Below are 16,008 nucleotides of genomic sequence, written 5' to 3' on the forward strand. Positions count from 1 at the left end.
TTTTATGTGCAAGAACCATCTGTACATTACTCAACAAACCAAAACAGCAGTATGTTACTTCTCACAAACAAAAAGGAAGAAAAAAAAAAAGATAACACTTTACAAAAAATCCCAAACAAAATAAAACTCCCCACATGGGCCACAGAAGTATCTTATGTTTGAACAGATGCCAGGAAAATTTTTGCTTCTGGAAATTTCTGGTTCTGAAGTGCTGGATGTTTGAACCTTCATATTATATTTTAAAGTCACTTATTTTTTCTGCAGAAATTCACAGTAGAAAATTGAAGTGCTCCTCTGAACTGGTTTAAAAAATGAAAGCCAGGTAAAATACACATGCAAATTTAGTGAAATTAAACTTTCATACTTTCAAAGTCAATTCTCAACTCAACTTCAAAATCTCAAGTGCTGACATACACTATATATCAAGAATGAAGTGTGCATGCAGACTCACTTTTTGTTATGGCAGAGTATTAACAGTGCAGAAAAGCCAGTTAGACCATAGGGAAACAGTATTTTTACACACATGTGTAAGAAAACAGCTGTTAGAAAACACAAAGGAAAAAAACTCTTTTCTCCATGGAAGAAAGCAAGAAAGCACGTCGCAAAATATTCATGTGCAAACTGTCGCAAGTAGGTGGATGAAGCAAGTGAAAAGCAGCTACAACTCAGTCATCAAGAAAAGCTCTGTATTAAAATTGCCAAAGCCTGGTAATTGATCAGAACTAGAGATACAATTCCACAACTCCACCCCAGAAACACCATGTTCTCCACAGCATCTTTGCTCACTAGATTATTATTTTTTTATTATTTCCATAAAGACAAAAATCAAACCATCTGGCTTGTGCCAGATACACTTGCCCATGTTTTATCAGTTTTTCAAACAGCAGACACTCATCAAGCATCTAATACATGTGATTAGCTGGTAGGAAAACAAGAATTCAATCTGATTTAAAAATATCTTTGCATTCATTCTCATTCCATCTCAAGAGAAAACTGGATACTTTTGCATGCTTGTCTGCAACTGAGGAAGAAAACTAAACAACCAGTAGTTCTGCATGTTGAACATATGCTCACATACCAGCTCTGGGCCAGCACTTTGGCCTGAAAACAAGACCAGGCTTCTCCAACTATTTCAACATACACCTCTCTTGTGCAATATTTTAATAGACTTCCATCATTCAGCCTCATTCACAGTCTACTACACAAGGCAGAGGCACAGGACATTTCCCTTACATATACACGTGATCCCGCAAGGTTCTAGTTTCATCCTCAGAGGCAGTTCCTTTGTACCACAGATGCCCTGCAATGGGCCCCAGAATAACCCTTTGCTTGTGGTGGATAGAAGGTGTGCATCTACAGCAGCTCAATACTTGTTGCAGCCCTCTAATTACACTTTAAAATATTAATGCAAGAAATTATTCCTGTGACAGAGTTCAGACAGGTTTGTTGCTACTGAAGGAGTTCTAAAACCAAGTTATTTAAAAGGAAATCACCACAGAGAAAGTGTTTTTTAACATGCCCAAATATTGTCATTGAAAAACAACAATAAACTAAGCAAGGGAATAGTGAAAGACAACTAATTTAGACACCAAGACAGTCAGCTAATTCAGACAGCAATACAATGTAAAGCCCTACCCTTATTTCCACCCAGCATGATGTTTGTGATTCATAGACATAAATCTCTTAGATCACCTTTATAAAGAGGCATAATTTAATGTTTCAATGCAGCCTGCAGGTCCCACCTATGAACTCCTCTGAGACTTCTCCACCAAATTATTTTTTTTCCACAACTGGCACTACCAGAGGATTTCAATTTTCACATTAAAAGACAAACAGGAAAATTAATCATCTGCCAGTTTTTTCTCCCTGGGGGTTTTTGTATCACAAAAATATGCCAAAGTGACTGTAGTGGACCAAAGGTGACAGTAGATGGGAGGCATCCAAGGGTGCCAAGGAGCTGGCTACTGTCACGGGACTGCTCTCCATCAGCTTTGCCATGTTGGGCAACTGAAGGAAGTCGCAAAGACTGGAACATTTAAATGTCACACTCATTGTAAAGGCACAAAGGACAACACTTGGGATTGCTCAGCCTCACCTCAGTCCTCTCTTGCCAAAGTACAGTACACAGGAAATTTTAAGCAAGCAACTCCTGCCTGCACATGAACACCAATCCCTGTCATATAAAAACAGCCAAATAACGCTACAGAGGGTCAGTGTAACTCCACACCTTGACCGACTTTAAGACACACCAACATCAAGTGTAGTATAACCTGGCACGCTCCAGAAAAGCTAGAAAAGTTCATTTCACTGAGACAATATCGAATAAAGCAGTAGCTTCAAAGTGTAAAACTTACTTGAACCCCACATACAAGCACCATCTGCTCTTTTGCAGAAGGTGTAATACTGTTTTCTCTTCCTCTTACTATATGCCATCACAAAAAGAATAATTTTATTTATATAAAAAGCCCACCAAGTGAAGTTACATAAAAACAGGAACATACGGCCAAATAATTATCAATAGCACTTAGCATATTAATCTGTAAAATAAGAACTGTAATGGATAAATACACCCAAATCCACTTGGAAATTGCCCATATACACATGGTTTTCTGCAAATAATTATTAAGAATTTGTTACCCATCTCTACATAGATCCATCTCATTACTGTTTTGCCAAAGTTAACCTGTTCAAACCACAAACTTGGCCTATATTGCCTTATATCACACATTAACAAGAGTCTCAAGCCTAAGACAGAGAAAGTTTTTTTGAACGCACTATTTATGAAAAGTCAATTTTCTTATTGAAGGAAAACATGTACCCACTTTCTGCTATTAGTAAGGATATAAAATGCATGGTCAAACACCTTTACCTTGCACATGTGCTCATGCAGGATTTTCTGTAATTACACCATTTGCAATCCCTTTTTTTTCAGCAGTACTTCATATATCTATCACCCACCAGTTTCTAAGCCATTAAATGCTTTTCATTGCACATTTTTTTACTAGTAAGTGGCTTAGGATTTGTTGACTGAGCCCTAAAAAAAATAATAAATGCTTTTGCTGACATCAACTCTTACATTCATCAATACTGCAACAAATGTGTAGCTTTCTCCTCAGCATGTATCATGAAGCTTTCTGGATACGTGAAATTATCACATGAGACAAAAAGCACAAACATGTTCAGACTTCCAAAAATCCTTCAGGTTGAAGACTTCTGCTCTAATTTGCTAGAAGTATTATAACCAGCTGGTCCTCATTGCATACATGATTCAGTTCACCAGACCATGCTCTTTAATCAGTCCTCTAGTCATTGTTTCGGTATATTCAGGGATTTAAGCAAAAAAGACTGGTTTCAGCAAGTGCTGTGGGTTTGCTTGGGTCCTTTCCTTTTGATGATCCTCTCATCATATTCAAGGCTGATTCCCAATATCTTCTCCAGAAAGCTGAAGAGTTTATACAAGACAGTCATATCTTATCTGACTTGCACTTCAGCTTGATTTGTGTTCTTCCTGTCAAACTTAAGTATCAGAAGTAGGTTTCACTACTCTGATTTACAATTCCTTTATTTCTCCTCATGCTGCCTACAATTCCGCTAAGCCTGAAAGCATTGCCTCCATGTAAAACTAAGCACATTAAAAACCCCAGAACATTCCTGCTGGCTATTCACTACAGGAGATAACACATCATAACACAGATTTCCCTGAAATCTCTGCAGGATCTACAAATCCCTCTCTGCAAACCCTCCAATAACTCCTACACACACAGAGTGGGCTCTTCTGTTTGCCACCCTGTTATACCCACCAGTTTTCTAAAACAGCCTAAGTACTCTTCTATGAAAGTTTCTCAATGACAGCAGGATGTGGTGTTTTGTTTTGTTTTAATTTCACCTTTCTTTCAGATTCTGGACTTCAACCATCTTTATTTCCACAGTATTTGCATGAACACTTCTAAGGAATCCTGGCAACTAGAATATTAAGCTAGTATTTACAGACAACAGCTAAGACCTCCTAATGCAAAAACTGAGTATAATGACATTGCTGAAGAATGTTGCCAACATTACTAAGCAACCTTCAATCTTCAGTACAGAACTTCTAAAAAAAGTGCAGTGTTCCCAAGCATTTTAGACACTTCAAGTCTTAGTAACTATCAGCTCTGTTCTAATTTCAACAATATCTTTGCTTAAATAATGATATTTTATTATTTTATTTTTATGAAGATTCATGTAGTTAGATACAGAAAGAATAATACAGTCATCTAACTCAGCCTTCTATAGAACGTGGACATAGGTACATTTAGGCACATCTTAAAGGAAAAATATCACATTTAAATTAAAATTTTCCTTTGAAGAATATTCTACCATAACCTGCAATAAGTTACCTGAAGATGCCTTCCTTATTTCTACTGGAAATGTGTCTGGCCCATCCTTCAACCAATGGATCTTTTTGTACTGCTCCATCATAGAATTTCTGTTCACAATGCACACAATTAGACTTAGATAAGGAGGGATCTGATTGCATTCTTATTGATGATTTTAACATATTGAGCTCTTGTAATTTCTCCCTTAGGAGCTATTTTCAACCCTTAGTCATTCTTAGACTTCTCCAAATTCTCATTGACTTTAACATCCTCCTTGAAGCCTGAACACCTAAACTTAACAGAAGATTCTTGGAGTGATCTCATTAATGTCAAATATAAAGATACTGTACATTTTCTGCTCAGTCATATATAGAACCTTTTCCTCCAGATCTCCTCTAAATTAATCTCTATTTAAATGGAAAATAGTTAACAGAGAAGTTCAAAAACAACAATGAAGACATAATAAAGGAACAGACCCAATGATCTTTCCCATTCAGCCTCTCAGATGACTCATATATTTCTCCCTACATCCATATGCTTGGCATTTCCCTTTGAGTTTCAACCAGAAACCACTGAAGACCTGTATGATGGCTGAGTCATTGGCTCTGTAGAAAGTAGGAATACTGCACTTACGAGTATGGAGAGTTTACAGTTAACCAGTCTGAGTTAAATTCAAGGCTTACCGAAGTCAACAGCTACTGTCAATAAAGCTGGGATATAATTCCTCAACACAAGTAATGGATCAATAATAAATAATAGCATATTCTCACTTTTATTCAGCTCCTGTACATTATTCTATGCTTCTCGGATATTCACACAGAACTGCAAGCTCATTTGAACAAGAAACCAGAACAATCCATATTCAGATCAGATCCTTCACCTAGTAAAGGGCTCACAGGAATTAAGTGCCCTTCTGCACTTAGTCTGGACTCTAAGAGCTATACTTGGGTTTTGCTTTATAGGAACCTTACAGTTACAGCTGAATGAAAGATGACCTTTCCTGCTTCCCTGCACAGCAATGTTAACCAAGCATACACAACTGACAGAACCAGTAGATGCATGTTCAAGGAGAAACAAAGTGCTTTAATGCACATGTTGCTAAGGCTCCAAGAATAGAGTGCATTGTTTTCCACTGATCATAACTTAGTCAGAACACTGATTTACTTCTCAATGGAAGCAATTTCCATGTCAAATTTCAATTCTCAACTACTTCAGCAACGCAGTTAAGGAATATAAAAATCAAAGAAAATTAGAGGGGAAAACAGGAAAGAGGAAAGTGTTTCTTCACTTCACGATTTAAGTGCATGGTGGGAGCAAGGGAATCAGGGTTTTTTCACTGCTAAATAGTATAGCTGTGTCAATGTGAGTTTTTATGGTGACATGCACTAGAAATCTAAAACTTCCAAATCTAAAACCAGTACTGACTTTTAAAGGAAAAAACAAAACAACAAAGAAAAAAAAAAAACACAAAACCAAGCAACAAATAAAAAAACCCAAACACACAAAAAAGTCACACAACCACAGCAGTCAGGAATGAAACCAAGTACTTCCTTTACTGCTCTAGCAATAAATATTTTGGGAAAATATGTAAATACATATACACACAGACTAATTTACATATAAATATTTTATAAGTATATTATATTGAGTATATTGTATTTAGATATACAAAATACTAGGACTTTTGGAAGATAAATACATGTGGATAGACAGAGAGGACAGACATCACTTCTAAATATTTTGGTTCAAAGAAGCAAATAATTTTGTTTTGCAATCAAAAGAACACGCAATTTTCAGAAATGTATAATGCGGGAGAAACAATAATACAAACATCAATAAAGCAGCTTTGCTTCAGAAACAGCAGTATTTTGAACTAAGCCCCAGTACACATTCCATGAAGCGCTAGTGCAAAATTTTATATCCATAAAGTCCATTTCCTCACACTAACACAAAAGAGTTCTGCAGTTCCTGCTATTGGCAACCCACATGCAGAACCAGTGGTTGCTGGATCACCAACAACCTATAGAGAAGATAAGGAGCTGGTTCCCTATGTACACAGCCACCTAACAGAGGTTTGGCCTAAAGTATTAGAACAAATATGACTGACATTCCTGATGCCAGTTACCAGTTTATGCTGAGATGCATCAGGCAAGGAATCAAGTAACAATAGTCTCAGGAAGCTACTTCTCTCGACAGATCAAGTACATAAGTCAGACCCCTCTGAAAAAAAAAAAAAAAAAAAGTAAAATGGCACCATTGTATCACCAGAGGGCAGGAAAAAAACAACTTTGCCCCTCCAAAAATAGACATTAAGTATCTGTTCTGTATCTCACAGCTTAAGGTAATGCCTGTATTTCAGTTGGACTCAATACAGTTACCATCAGCAAAGTGTTATGATCCTTTTCATCACTAATTCAGAGTCATCTATCAATTAATTCTTCACATTATATTGCATATTCCAAATAATTTCATTTATAAATATTTATAGATGCATGTGCTTAAACACAGAAAAAAATACACAACGGCCGAAGCCCTGGTTGTGTACTAAAGAAACACACGGTACTGCAGGAATACTATCTTGGCCAACAAAAGTACATTTACACTAGGAGCTGCAGAGCCACTGAAAAAGTTTGAAGATCTAGAGGATGTCTATTTGACAGATGAACCATAATGAAGATCTACAGCACACGTTCCCTGGAGGGTTACATGTGCTTCACCAATAACTTATCTTCTGAAATAAACCTGTTTATTAAGGGGGAGAAAAACCACTTTAAAGGTTTATTTTTGTCTAGTTTGTATTCATACCTGGAGGTTATTTAAGAGGTGGAAAACTTAGTGCAGGTATGTACCACAGCAAGTGACAAGCTAAGACTTTGGCTGTAAAGATTAACAGAGCAGGAAGTCATATGATTCAGCATGATTATTGGGAGCTGCTGCCACACAAATTCCACAGCTTGTGACACTCATCTGAACCATGAGCATCTTTTTTTTATCATTTTAAGCAACTCTGACATTTTTACCACTTTGTCATTTTTTCGGCTTTTGATAAACGACTTGGATCAAACTCTTCAAAGCAAACAGAACATTAGCACAAACAAAAGTATTGCTTAATTATTGAACAATTTGGCTTTTTAACACTGTCTCAGCTACAATCTTCAACAAGGCAAAACTGTTTTTATTGAAGGATATGAAACAAACTTGAAAAGTTTAGATAGACACTTAAAACAAGAAAAACCTGATGAAACTTGGAGAAAAGTTGTTTGTTGTTTGTTTTTTTTTTTTGCAGGATTTTTTCTTCATAACAAAATGTTTTGTATATAGCTCTGGAGCTTTTATTTTAAAAAAATTACAGCTGCAGAAAACTCTAAAAGGTCTCCTATAAAAGATCATTCTTGGGCTTGTTTCAGGTGATTAACTTTATGGCAAAATTATCATACAGTTAAGATGGAAGACCAAGATTTAGAAGATACTCTTCAGTCTTCATTTTGTTCATACTGGAGATAAATGCTGGGTTATGGAAGGACTGGGACTCATACAAGAGCTCTTTAGATTAAGATTCTGAACATATAGATATAGATATAGCATTGCTTGATATACAGGACTCTGGCACCACTACAGTTTCAGTCATGTAACGCTTTCCATATGCTAACCACTACACAAATAAATTTGCCTGTAAAAGCAAGAAACATGTACCAAGTAATATATAAACCAACATGAACCAGGCTGTTCACATTAAGGTAAAAATCTAAATTCTTTACTTCTTCCCTAAATCCCTGAGTCCAGATGACTCAGCAAGAGAGCTGCAAATTTCAGCTGAAGTCAGCATCATGCCTCAGCACTGTTTGCAAGTGTCAACTCCACAGCCTAGATTCGATTTTAATTACAATTTCGAAGCTGTCTCGGTTAAGGGAGACTTGCTGTACAGAAAGCTGCTGAAGTCAAGGAACTCCACGTGGATGGAGAATCCAAGACACTGTGGATCACACAGCAGGACTACAGTGCTACCTGTCCCAGAAACTGTGAAGGGACTCACTTGCGTTTCAGATAACCTGACCATAACGAACAGACCGGAGGAGAGGAAAAGGCGCTTCCACCCAGCTGATGGCTTTGATGGCTTCCACAAAGTTTCCAACAGGTCACACACGTCACTCCGTTTTGGGATTTCTTAACACTCAAAACCTTTAAACCGCTACCACACAGTTCAGTTTCTACACCTAGCCGAGGCAACGCCCGCGTCCCCTGTCTCGGAGCAGCTGAGGGGACAGACCGCGAGGGACGAGCCGCCCTGCGGGGCCCCGCCCGCCCCCGCCGCGGCAGGGCTACCTGTCGCCCCGCAAACCGCGGCGCGCGCGGGCCGGGACCCGCTCCCGGCCCGGCCCGGTGGAACCGCGCGCGCTGACAGCGCCGGGGGGGCGGGGCGGGAGCCCCGCACGAGCAGCCGCGCGGGGCGCGGTTCCCCGCTCACCTCACGCCGGCAGGAGCCGCGGCCCCGCAGATACCTTCTTTCTGTATTATATATATATATATTTTTTTTTTTTTTTTCAGAGTTCACTTTTAGGAAAACAAACAAAAAAAAATACAACCAGCGCACACCACAGCACCGAAGCGCCTGGATTTGACAAAGTTTTCCCCCCCCGCTGCCGGCGGCGTCAGGGCGAGTCCCGGCTGGCAGCCGAGCTCCACAGCGGCCCGCAGCCCGGCCCCCGCCCGGCAGGGCACACCGGTACCGGGGCCCGGCGCGCCCCGGCCCGCCCGCCCTCCCTCCGCCGCGCCGTTACCTGCCCGCCCCGGTGCCGGCGCCGTACGGCGGCCCCGCGCTGGCCCAGGCAGGTTTTCAGCAGCCGTAAAGCGGGGAGCGCGCTCTCCCCGAGCGGCGGCCGAGCAGGGGCCACCCCAGGAAGCGGCCCCGGGCTCCCCCCGCCGTGGGGCAGGCCCGGCCTGCCGCTGCGCTGCCCTTCCGCGCTCCTCCGCTCCATCTTCCGAGCGCCGGGGTCTCGCCCGCCCCGGGGGATCCCTACCTGCGCGGGGAAGCGCTCCCGCCGCCCCGAGCGGCCGGGCCGGGCCTGCCCGGGGCCCCCGGGCCCCTCCGTCGGCCGGCGCCCGGGAGCGCGGGGAGAGGAAAAGTGTGGAAAGGTTTTCACGCGGCGTGACAACAGGTTGTGCAGGTCACGGGCGAGGCCATGACCGACCGGCAAGCTGCGGAGCCTGCAGCTGTAGCTCCTGCGGGGTGGTAGGAGTTTCTGCATCTCGCACTCCAGATCCATAACATTCGACAGACACTGCAGTGTCCACGGCTTTTTTTTGTTTTGTTAAGGACATGCAGGAAGTTCATGCATCCAGAAGTTGCACGGTAACAAACTGCATCCCCACAGACCCCCCACTGAGAGGGGGTGGGGGTTGTCAGGTGCACCCAGAGCCAGCACCCACAGGTCCCCCCAGCACAGCTCTGTGGGACCCAACCTCTCAGCACCATCATCACACGCCTGACACAAACAGCAGGATCGAAATACACCGGTGCACAGTTTTCTAGATGTCTGAACTGCTGTAATTATACTGCTTTCACAAAGCTGCTTAATGTCCATAGGTAAACTTTCTTCTTGAATGCAGTCCCATTACAATACTGTCTCCTTATAAAAAGGAATTTCCTCAATGCAGATTAATGACTTAGTTCTGCTTGGAAGCATTTTGCTGTTCAGCTATGATTTGTCCTGTAATCCTGGATGCTGCCACACAAGCTACAGAGCTCAGCTTTCTTCAACAAAGGCAGAAGAAGTCACAGCCTGTTGAATTTCACCATCTGAAGTCAGCGATAGAAAATTAGAGCTAGAAACGTTCATTTTGCAAAGGGGAAACACGTCAAGAAGCATTTCCCAGAAGGGTATCTATGTCATATCCCCCCTGCCCACACTGGGAAGGAAAAAAAAAAAAAAAAGCAAGCAATTAAGATGCTTTCCCTACTGGATGATAAGAACTACTACTAAAAAAAGATGCTTAACCCAACAGCTACTGCAGAGAAGGCAGAAACCAAAATCTTCTGTGCATATGGTACATGTACTAGCAGAGAGAAAAGCAAATTTCAGGCATTTATAACAGAAGTAGCTTCTGCTAATAAAGTATTAATGGGAAAGTCTGGTTGAACTGCTATAGCTCTAAAAGCAATTTCAGAAAGCACAGACCAATGCAATCACTGAAGAGCAGGTGAACTAGTCTACGATCCTCATTAATAAAGCAGATTTTCCAACATTAAGCTGAAGCAAAACAACTGCAACTGAAGGCATACCTTTCTTGCCCAATGAAACAAATCTATCAGGCATTTAGTTGTACAAATAAATTTACTCAAAGCGTGATTCATCAGGTTTTATTCACAATTTTCTCCTGCAAGAACATGTTACAACTCCACTCCTTCCCACATTCTTCTCTTGTCTAGACCACCTGTGGATTAGACCCATGGCTGTATGCTCGTTTTATTAGTCACACCATAAGCACAGACTAGAGTGTTTTGTGCCACACAATTTAAGCCAGTCATGCCCATTTCATGTGAAAGGCAAGTTCCAAACAGATTTTCCACGACCAGAGTACTGCATTTCCTTGCTCCAGCTGTGAACCACTTTTAGACAGTCCAGAAATATGACCAACGTGCAAGTGAACACTCCAGGAGAGAAACCGCCTCCAACAGCAGGTCAGTGCACCAGCCAGGACCCCTCTTGCTTTTACACAAGTGTCCAAATGCATTAGGTAACCAAAAAGCTGACTGGAGTCTCATGCCTCTGCTGCATCTTAGTCACATATTCCTGGATGGGCCTTTTAATTCCTCTGAGCAATAGCAAAAAGTCACTCAAATGTCATCCTGGTCCAGCTAAACCATAATCAATTCAAATTTCATTAGCCTTTTGATAAAACCAGGTTGGCTTTGCTGCCCAAACCCTTGTCTTCCTCCTGCTGTTCTAATAGTTCTTCCCTTCCCTCAACATTTTTGCCAGAGATTGGCCTGATTACAGGCAGCAGGAGAAGCTTTCACTTTTGGCTACATACAAGTGTAGCCAAAGGCAGAAGCTTCAGTCAGCTGGCAAAGAAATCACTTTTTTGAAAGAGTGAATCAGAACTAGACAGTCCAGAATTGAATCACAGAAAAGCAAGTGATGTCTCAACATTCAGAAAACCCAAAATGGATTAACACAATGAAGAAGAAAACTCCACGCAATAAGTCTGCAAAAAACTCGCATGTTCTTTTCATGTCACACAAAGACAATAAAATACAAACTCAAACTTCCCAAAATCTTTTCTAAGAGGAAATGACGCACAAAAATAGCACATCCATGAGATGCCTGGGTATTTAAATGCATCTTGTTTTACCAAAAATCTCAGGTAATTTAGAATGTTCACGGAAACACCGGAAAATTGTATGCAAGGTTTAAAGAGACTTTACTGACATTAGGGCGGTCCGAAGATACTGTGTAAGGCAAAGAGAGTTTCTGCTTTACCAAAAAGGCTAGGTTAAAAGGAATCCATTTGATGCTTTTAACTACTGACTTTAAACAGTTGTTCACTAGAACAAGCTTGCAAATCTCCTGTAGGTTAGTTGGCTTGGCCTTTTCCTTCATTTTTTGCCAGCCTGCTAAGTGATTGTGCTGCAGTCATTACATGAAGCAAACGCGCCATCTCGTGGCTCTCTTAGTACTTGCTGGTTAAGACGCTGCCTTTTCAGGTCAGATTAGAGGTACTGATATGAAAATCTCATTTTTCAAAGAGTACAGCCTATGAACAATAATTAAAAAAATGTACTCAGTTCACACGTTTATGGACTTACACTATTGAAGAGTGTTCTCAAGTCCTTGCTTGAGGACATGGATCACTCTAGTTGGCAGGACTACTTATTCCACTGTAGGAGAAGCAGGGCATTCAGACTGCCACGTTAAAGGTCTGAAAGGCACCTACAGTTCTGACCCTTATAATCCACTCCTGCGGTATTTAATCAAGAAAGACATTGAGTCCAAGACTTGTAGACACACCTGGAATGTCAAGTCTTTCCTCCTTGATTAGGCAAAAAACACCACTCATTTCAATAATAACCCCCACCTGGGGAAACAAGAAATTAAATCCCCTTAAAAGCATCTGCCAAAAGTAGTCTCAAGGTCTGAAATACCTTTTTATGAGCAGTCTCTGCTTTTTATACTGAGTTAATTGGATATATGTATTTTACAGAACTACTCCATGATTCAGCAAGAAAATTATTGAAAAGAGCAGACAGCTGGAACTGCTGCCAAGAGTGGTCATTTTAGGCTTAGCAACCTTGGAAAAATGACCTTTTAAATAATGCACTTGGAAAAGTACACTCCAAACCAACAAAAATTAGTGCTATCTACCTATAAAGTCTGCTAATACCAATAGCTTTGAAAGAATGAAGATATGAAATGGGTCATATGAACTTGCTAGAGTTGCTGTTAATGTATCAAGCATCCTAAGCATTGAACATACCTGTCTTAATGCACCCTCTAATGTGCAATTCCATTTTTGTTCAGTATATGTTTCTACCCACTAAACAATGAAGTATTCTGATTGAATACACTGATGCCAAGAGGAAAGCAGACTGTATAGAATTATGAAACAGATTAGAAAATTAACCCTGGAAGTACAGCCTGACTTCCAAGTTCTTCTAAAAGGATAACTAAAAAAGTAATGCAACCTATTTAGATAATATTGTTATTCATTATACCATAAAATGTTAAGTACTTCTCAAAAAAGGCATCTAAGCACACATGCTTTACACAATTGGAAAAATTTAATTAAATTTAAACCATTTGTTTAAGTAGTACATAGTGATGCAAAAGAAGTTGTGTGATTCTGTGATTAGCCCAGAATTTCTTTTAATACCTTGATCCATGCCTTATCAAGTAGAATAACTGTATAGCAAAAGCAGGTGATTTTGATTCTCAGCAAGCTTAAGCTGGAGCAGGACTTCATGGAAGTATCACCTTTTAACTTTGAAATCTATCATAATGAAATGAAATACAGGTCTACCATTTCTTATTAATGCATTCTTGCAGTGGACTTGGTGTCTTTCCTCCTGCTCAGAAAAAACATATCCTAAGTTTCAAAACATAACACTCCAGAGTTTGTGCATAGTTTGCTTACAGTATTTTTTAAGTGTTCAAACCTTGTAGTTTTATGGATCACAGAACTCAGTCGAAGTTTTTGGCTTTCAGTAGCTGCCCAGGATAGACAGCAGTTATGAGTACAAGGAAAAAAAATATTCCTAATAAAGAAATTAATTGCAAATCAATACCTGAAAACAAGAATAGTCTGTTCCTCCTCTTCCCACCCCCCAACTGTGTCCCCTGCATTCTTCTTTCAGAAGAAAGAGAACAAGGTGCTTCACTGAATAATCACTTCCATGCCCACACTGGCCTCAGACAGTCCTTCAGAAAATTATTCCCTAATACAAAAAAATCTCCATAACATTACTGTTAATTAAAAATGTTGCCATTTTAGAATTACTGAGAAACATGGGAAGTACCATCAACTGCCTGAAGTCCTTGAGGCTGTTAAGGACATTTTAATGCAATACTAGAAGCAAGTCATTTTGTCACTGACTTGATAAGATCAGGATTTAGGGTACCTAACAGGTAACTGCAATTTATGAAACCAGTTTAGGGTGTATGTTTCAATATGCTTATACACCAACTCATTTAAGAAAAGTAAATGAGTGAATAAAATCAACATCTGTATTAGGTAGGTCTCCACAATTCACAAGAGAAGCAGTTTCTGTGATGAAGTTTGTAACCACGGATTATGAAGAAAACCTGCCTTCTATTTTTTTTAATTATTTAAAGAATAATCACTTCAGTGGTGGGTTTTAGAAGGTGTTTGTGAATAGGAACAGAAAATGAGAGTGCAGAACCTGAGCTTCAATACTCCAATTTAATTTCCTTTAATCTTGCTTATAGAATATAACCTCTCTTTTAACTATCCAATATTTCATCAAAGCTTGGCAGCTTCAGATCTTCTTATGCCTTTTTACCATAAGATACATCCATTGCTATTCTCCAGACATGCTTCCCTCCCTCCTCTCCAGGTTTCTCCACCTCACGTTCAACACAGCATTCGGCTTCTAACCTAGGATGGCTAACACAATAAAACTAGAACAGAACAGAAGATGGAGCATTGCAAGTGGTCATTTGGCAACCTGCAGGGCTCACACTTTACAGCAAATACTCAAAGCACAGGTAGGGTGTCTAACACAACATTAAGACTAAATAAAAAAACAATTTATATTCACCCCCATTGAGGTTTGAAGCTGGGATAGGTAATTTGTTCCAAATGGAGGAGGAACACTACAAATATTACTGCCCCAGGCTTTTCTAGGTCTTGATCATTTAACTCATCATGGGGTTTCTTCACATAACCTGACTCCCAGTTGATTTTGAACAAAAGAGGTAACAGCTGAAGGAGATTGTGAGTAGAGGAAGACAACAACCCCAAAATACTTAATTGTTTGATTTCATCAGGAGCTGCATTACAGTCAGCATTTTGCAGGAAAAGATACTTAAACCAGACATTTTTAAACTACTACAAACATAAGAGTTTTTATTCTTTATTAAAATATTTCCTCTGAAAGCCAAAGGCCTAACATAAGGGGCAACCTAAAAATCCTAGTGGCTCAGACACATTCCATTTGGTGTGATAAAAACCAAAGACCCACGCATCTTACAACATATAATTTACTTGAAAGGACAGTAACTTATAGCCTATGATTTTAATGATTGTCCTACAACTGATCATTTTGTGAAGTACCAAATAAAGTGCAGTTAAACTAAATATCCTCTTAACCTTCCAGGGAACAGTATTTCATTTAAGCCATTCACATAGAGGTTGTTTAGAGGGTTAGTGGTAGATTTGAAAACTTGTTTTTAGTTTTTTGAGCTCCAAGACCTCAGCCTTTAGTCCAGTTCACCATTTTTCAAACTTTCCAGAATCTTTAAAATCTCATATTTTAAATGCTCATCTTAAAATAACTAAACCTGCTACAGGGGGCAGCTCTGATTTTGCGTGTACCAGTACTTTTGAATCAAGGCAACATGCTTTTCATACCTTGTTCTTTTACAATTTACAGTAATTTTATTGCCAGCCCTAATATTAGGAGGAAGAGATAAGTGGCCTTTACTCAGAGTTGCTCGATTTGCCCTTACAGAGTTAATTGAAGGACTGACATCTGAAAGAACTTTCCATCTCACAGGACTAATTTTCTTTTTACTCTTACTATACCAACTTGAAAGAAACGTTTAACAGACTGGTCCCCAGGCATGCATTGTTTTTATTATTTCTGTTATACTAATATTTTCACATTGTGTAGCAAGCCTGCCCAAAATCTCATGGCAAGCAGCATCTTGAACATAAAATGCCAGCAGAGGAAATTGTCTATTTTCCTCTTACCTCCTAGACATCAGTGGATACCAGGAAACAATTTCAGATATGCTCATCAGTCACAAGTAATTACAGATCCCTATCATCATTGTTTTTCCACACAATCACCTTATCTCTGACAAGAGACAAAAATCCCTACACAGTGGGAAAATATTAATCCCAATTTTGCTGCCAGAAAGGTAAGAAAATAATGAATAAGAGCATTGTCCAAGTGTTTTTTCTGTTGCTTATA

At 39.9% G+C, this 16,008-nt stretch overlaps 1 protein-coding gene across 4 annotated transcripts in view; it reads right to left on the reverse strand.

The window, feature by feature from the left end:
* Positions 1-6,535, reverse strand: part of NAALADL2 (N-acetylated alpha-linked acidic dipeptidase like 2) — a 384,820-nt gene extending 378,285 nt beyond the window's left edge. For all 4 annotated transcript variants that reach the window (XM_051626469.1, XM_051626471.1, XM_051626470.1 and 1 more), the window contains exon 1: positions 6,481-6,535. The gene's annotated coding sequence lies outside the window, so the exon portion shown is untranslated. The remainder of the gene's footprint in view (positions 1-6,480) is intronic.
* Between the last annotated feature and the right edge of the window lie 9,473 nt (positions 6,536-16,008).

This window comes from Apus apus, chromosome 8, assembly GCF_020740795.1.
Source record: "Apus apus isolate bApuApu2 chromosome 8, bApuApu2.pri.cur, whole genome shotgun sequence".
Lineage (NCBI taxonomy): Eukaryota > Metazoa > Chordata > Aves > Apodiformes > Apodidae > Apus > Apus apus.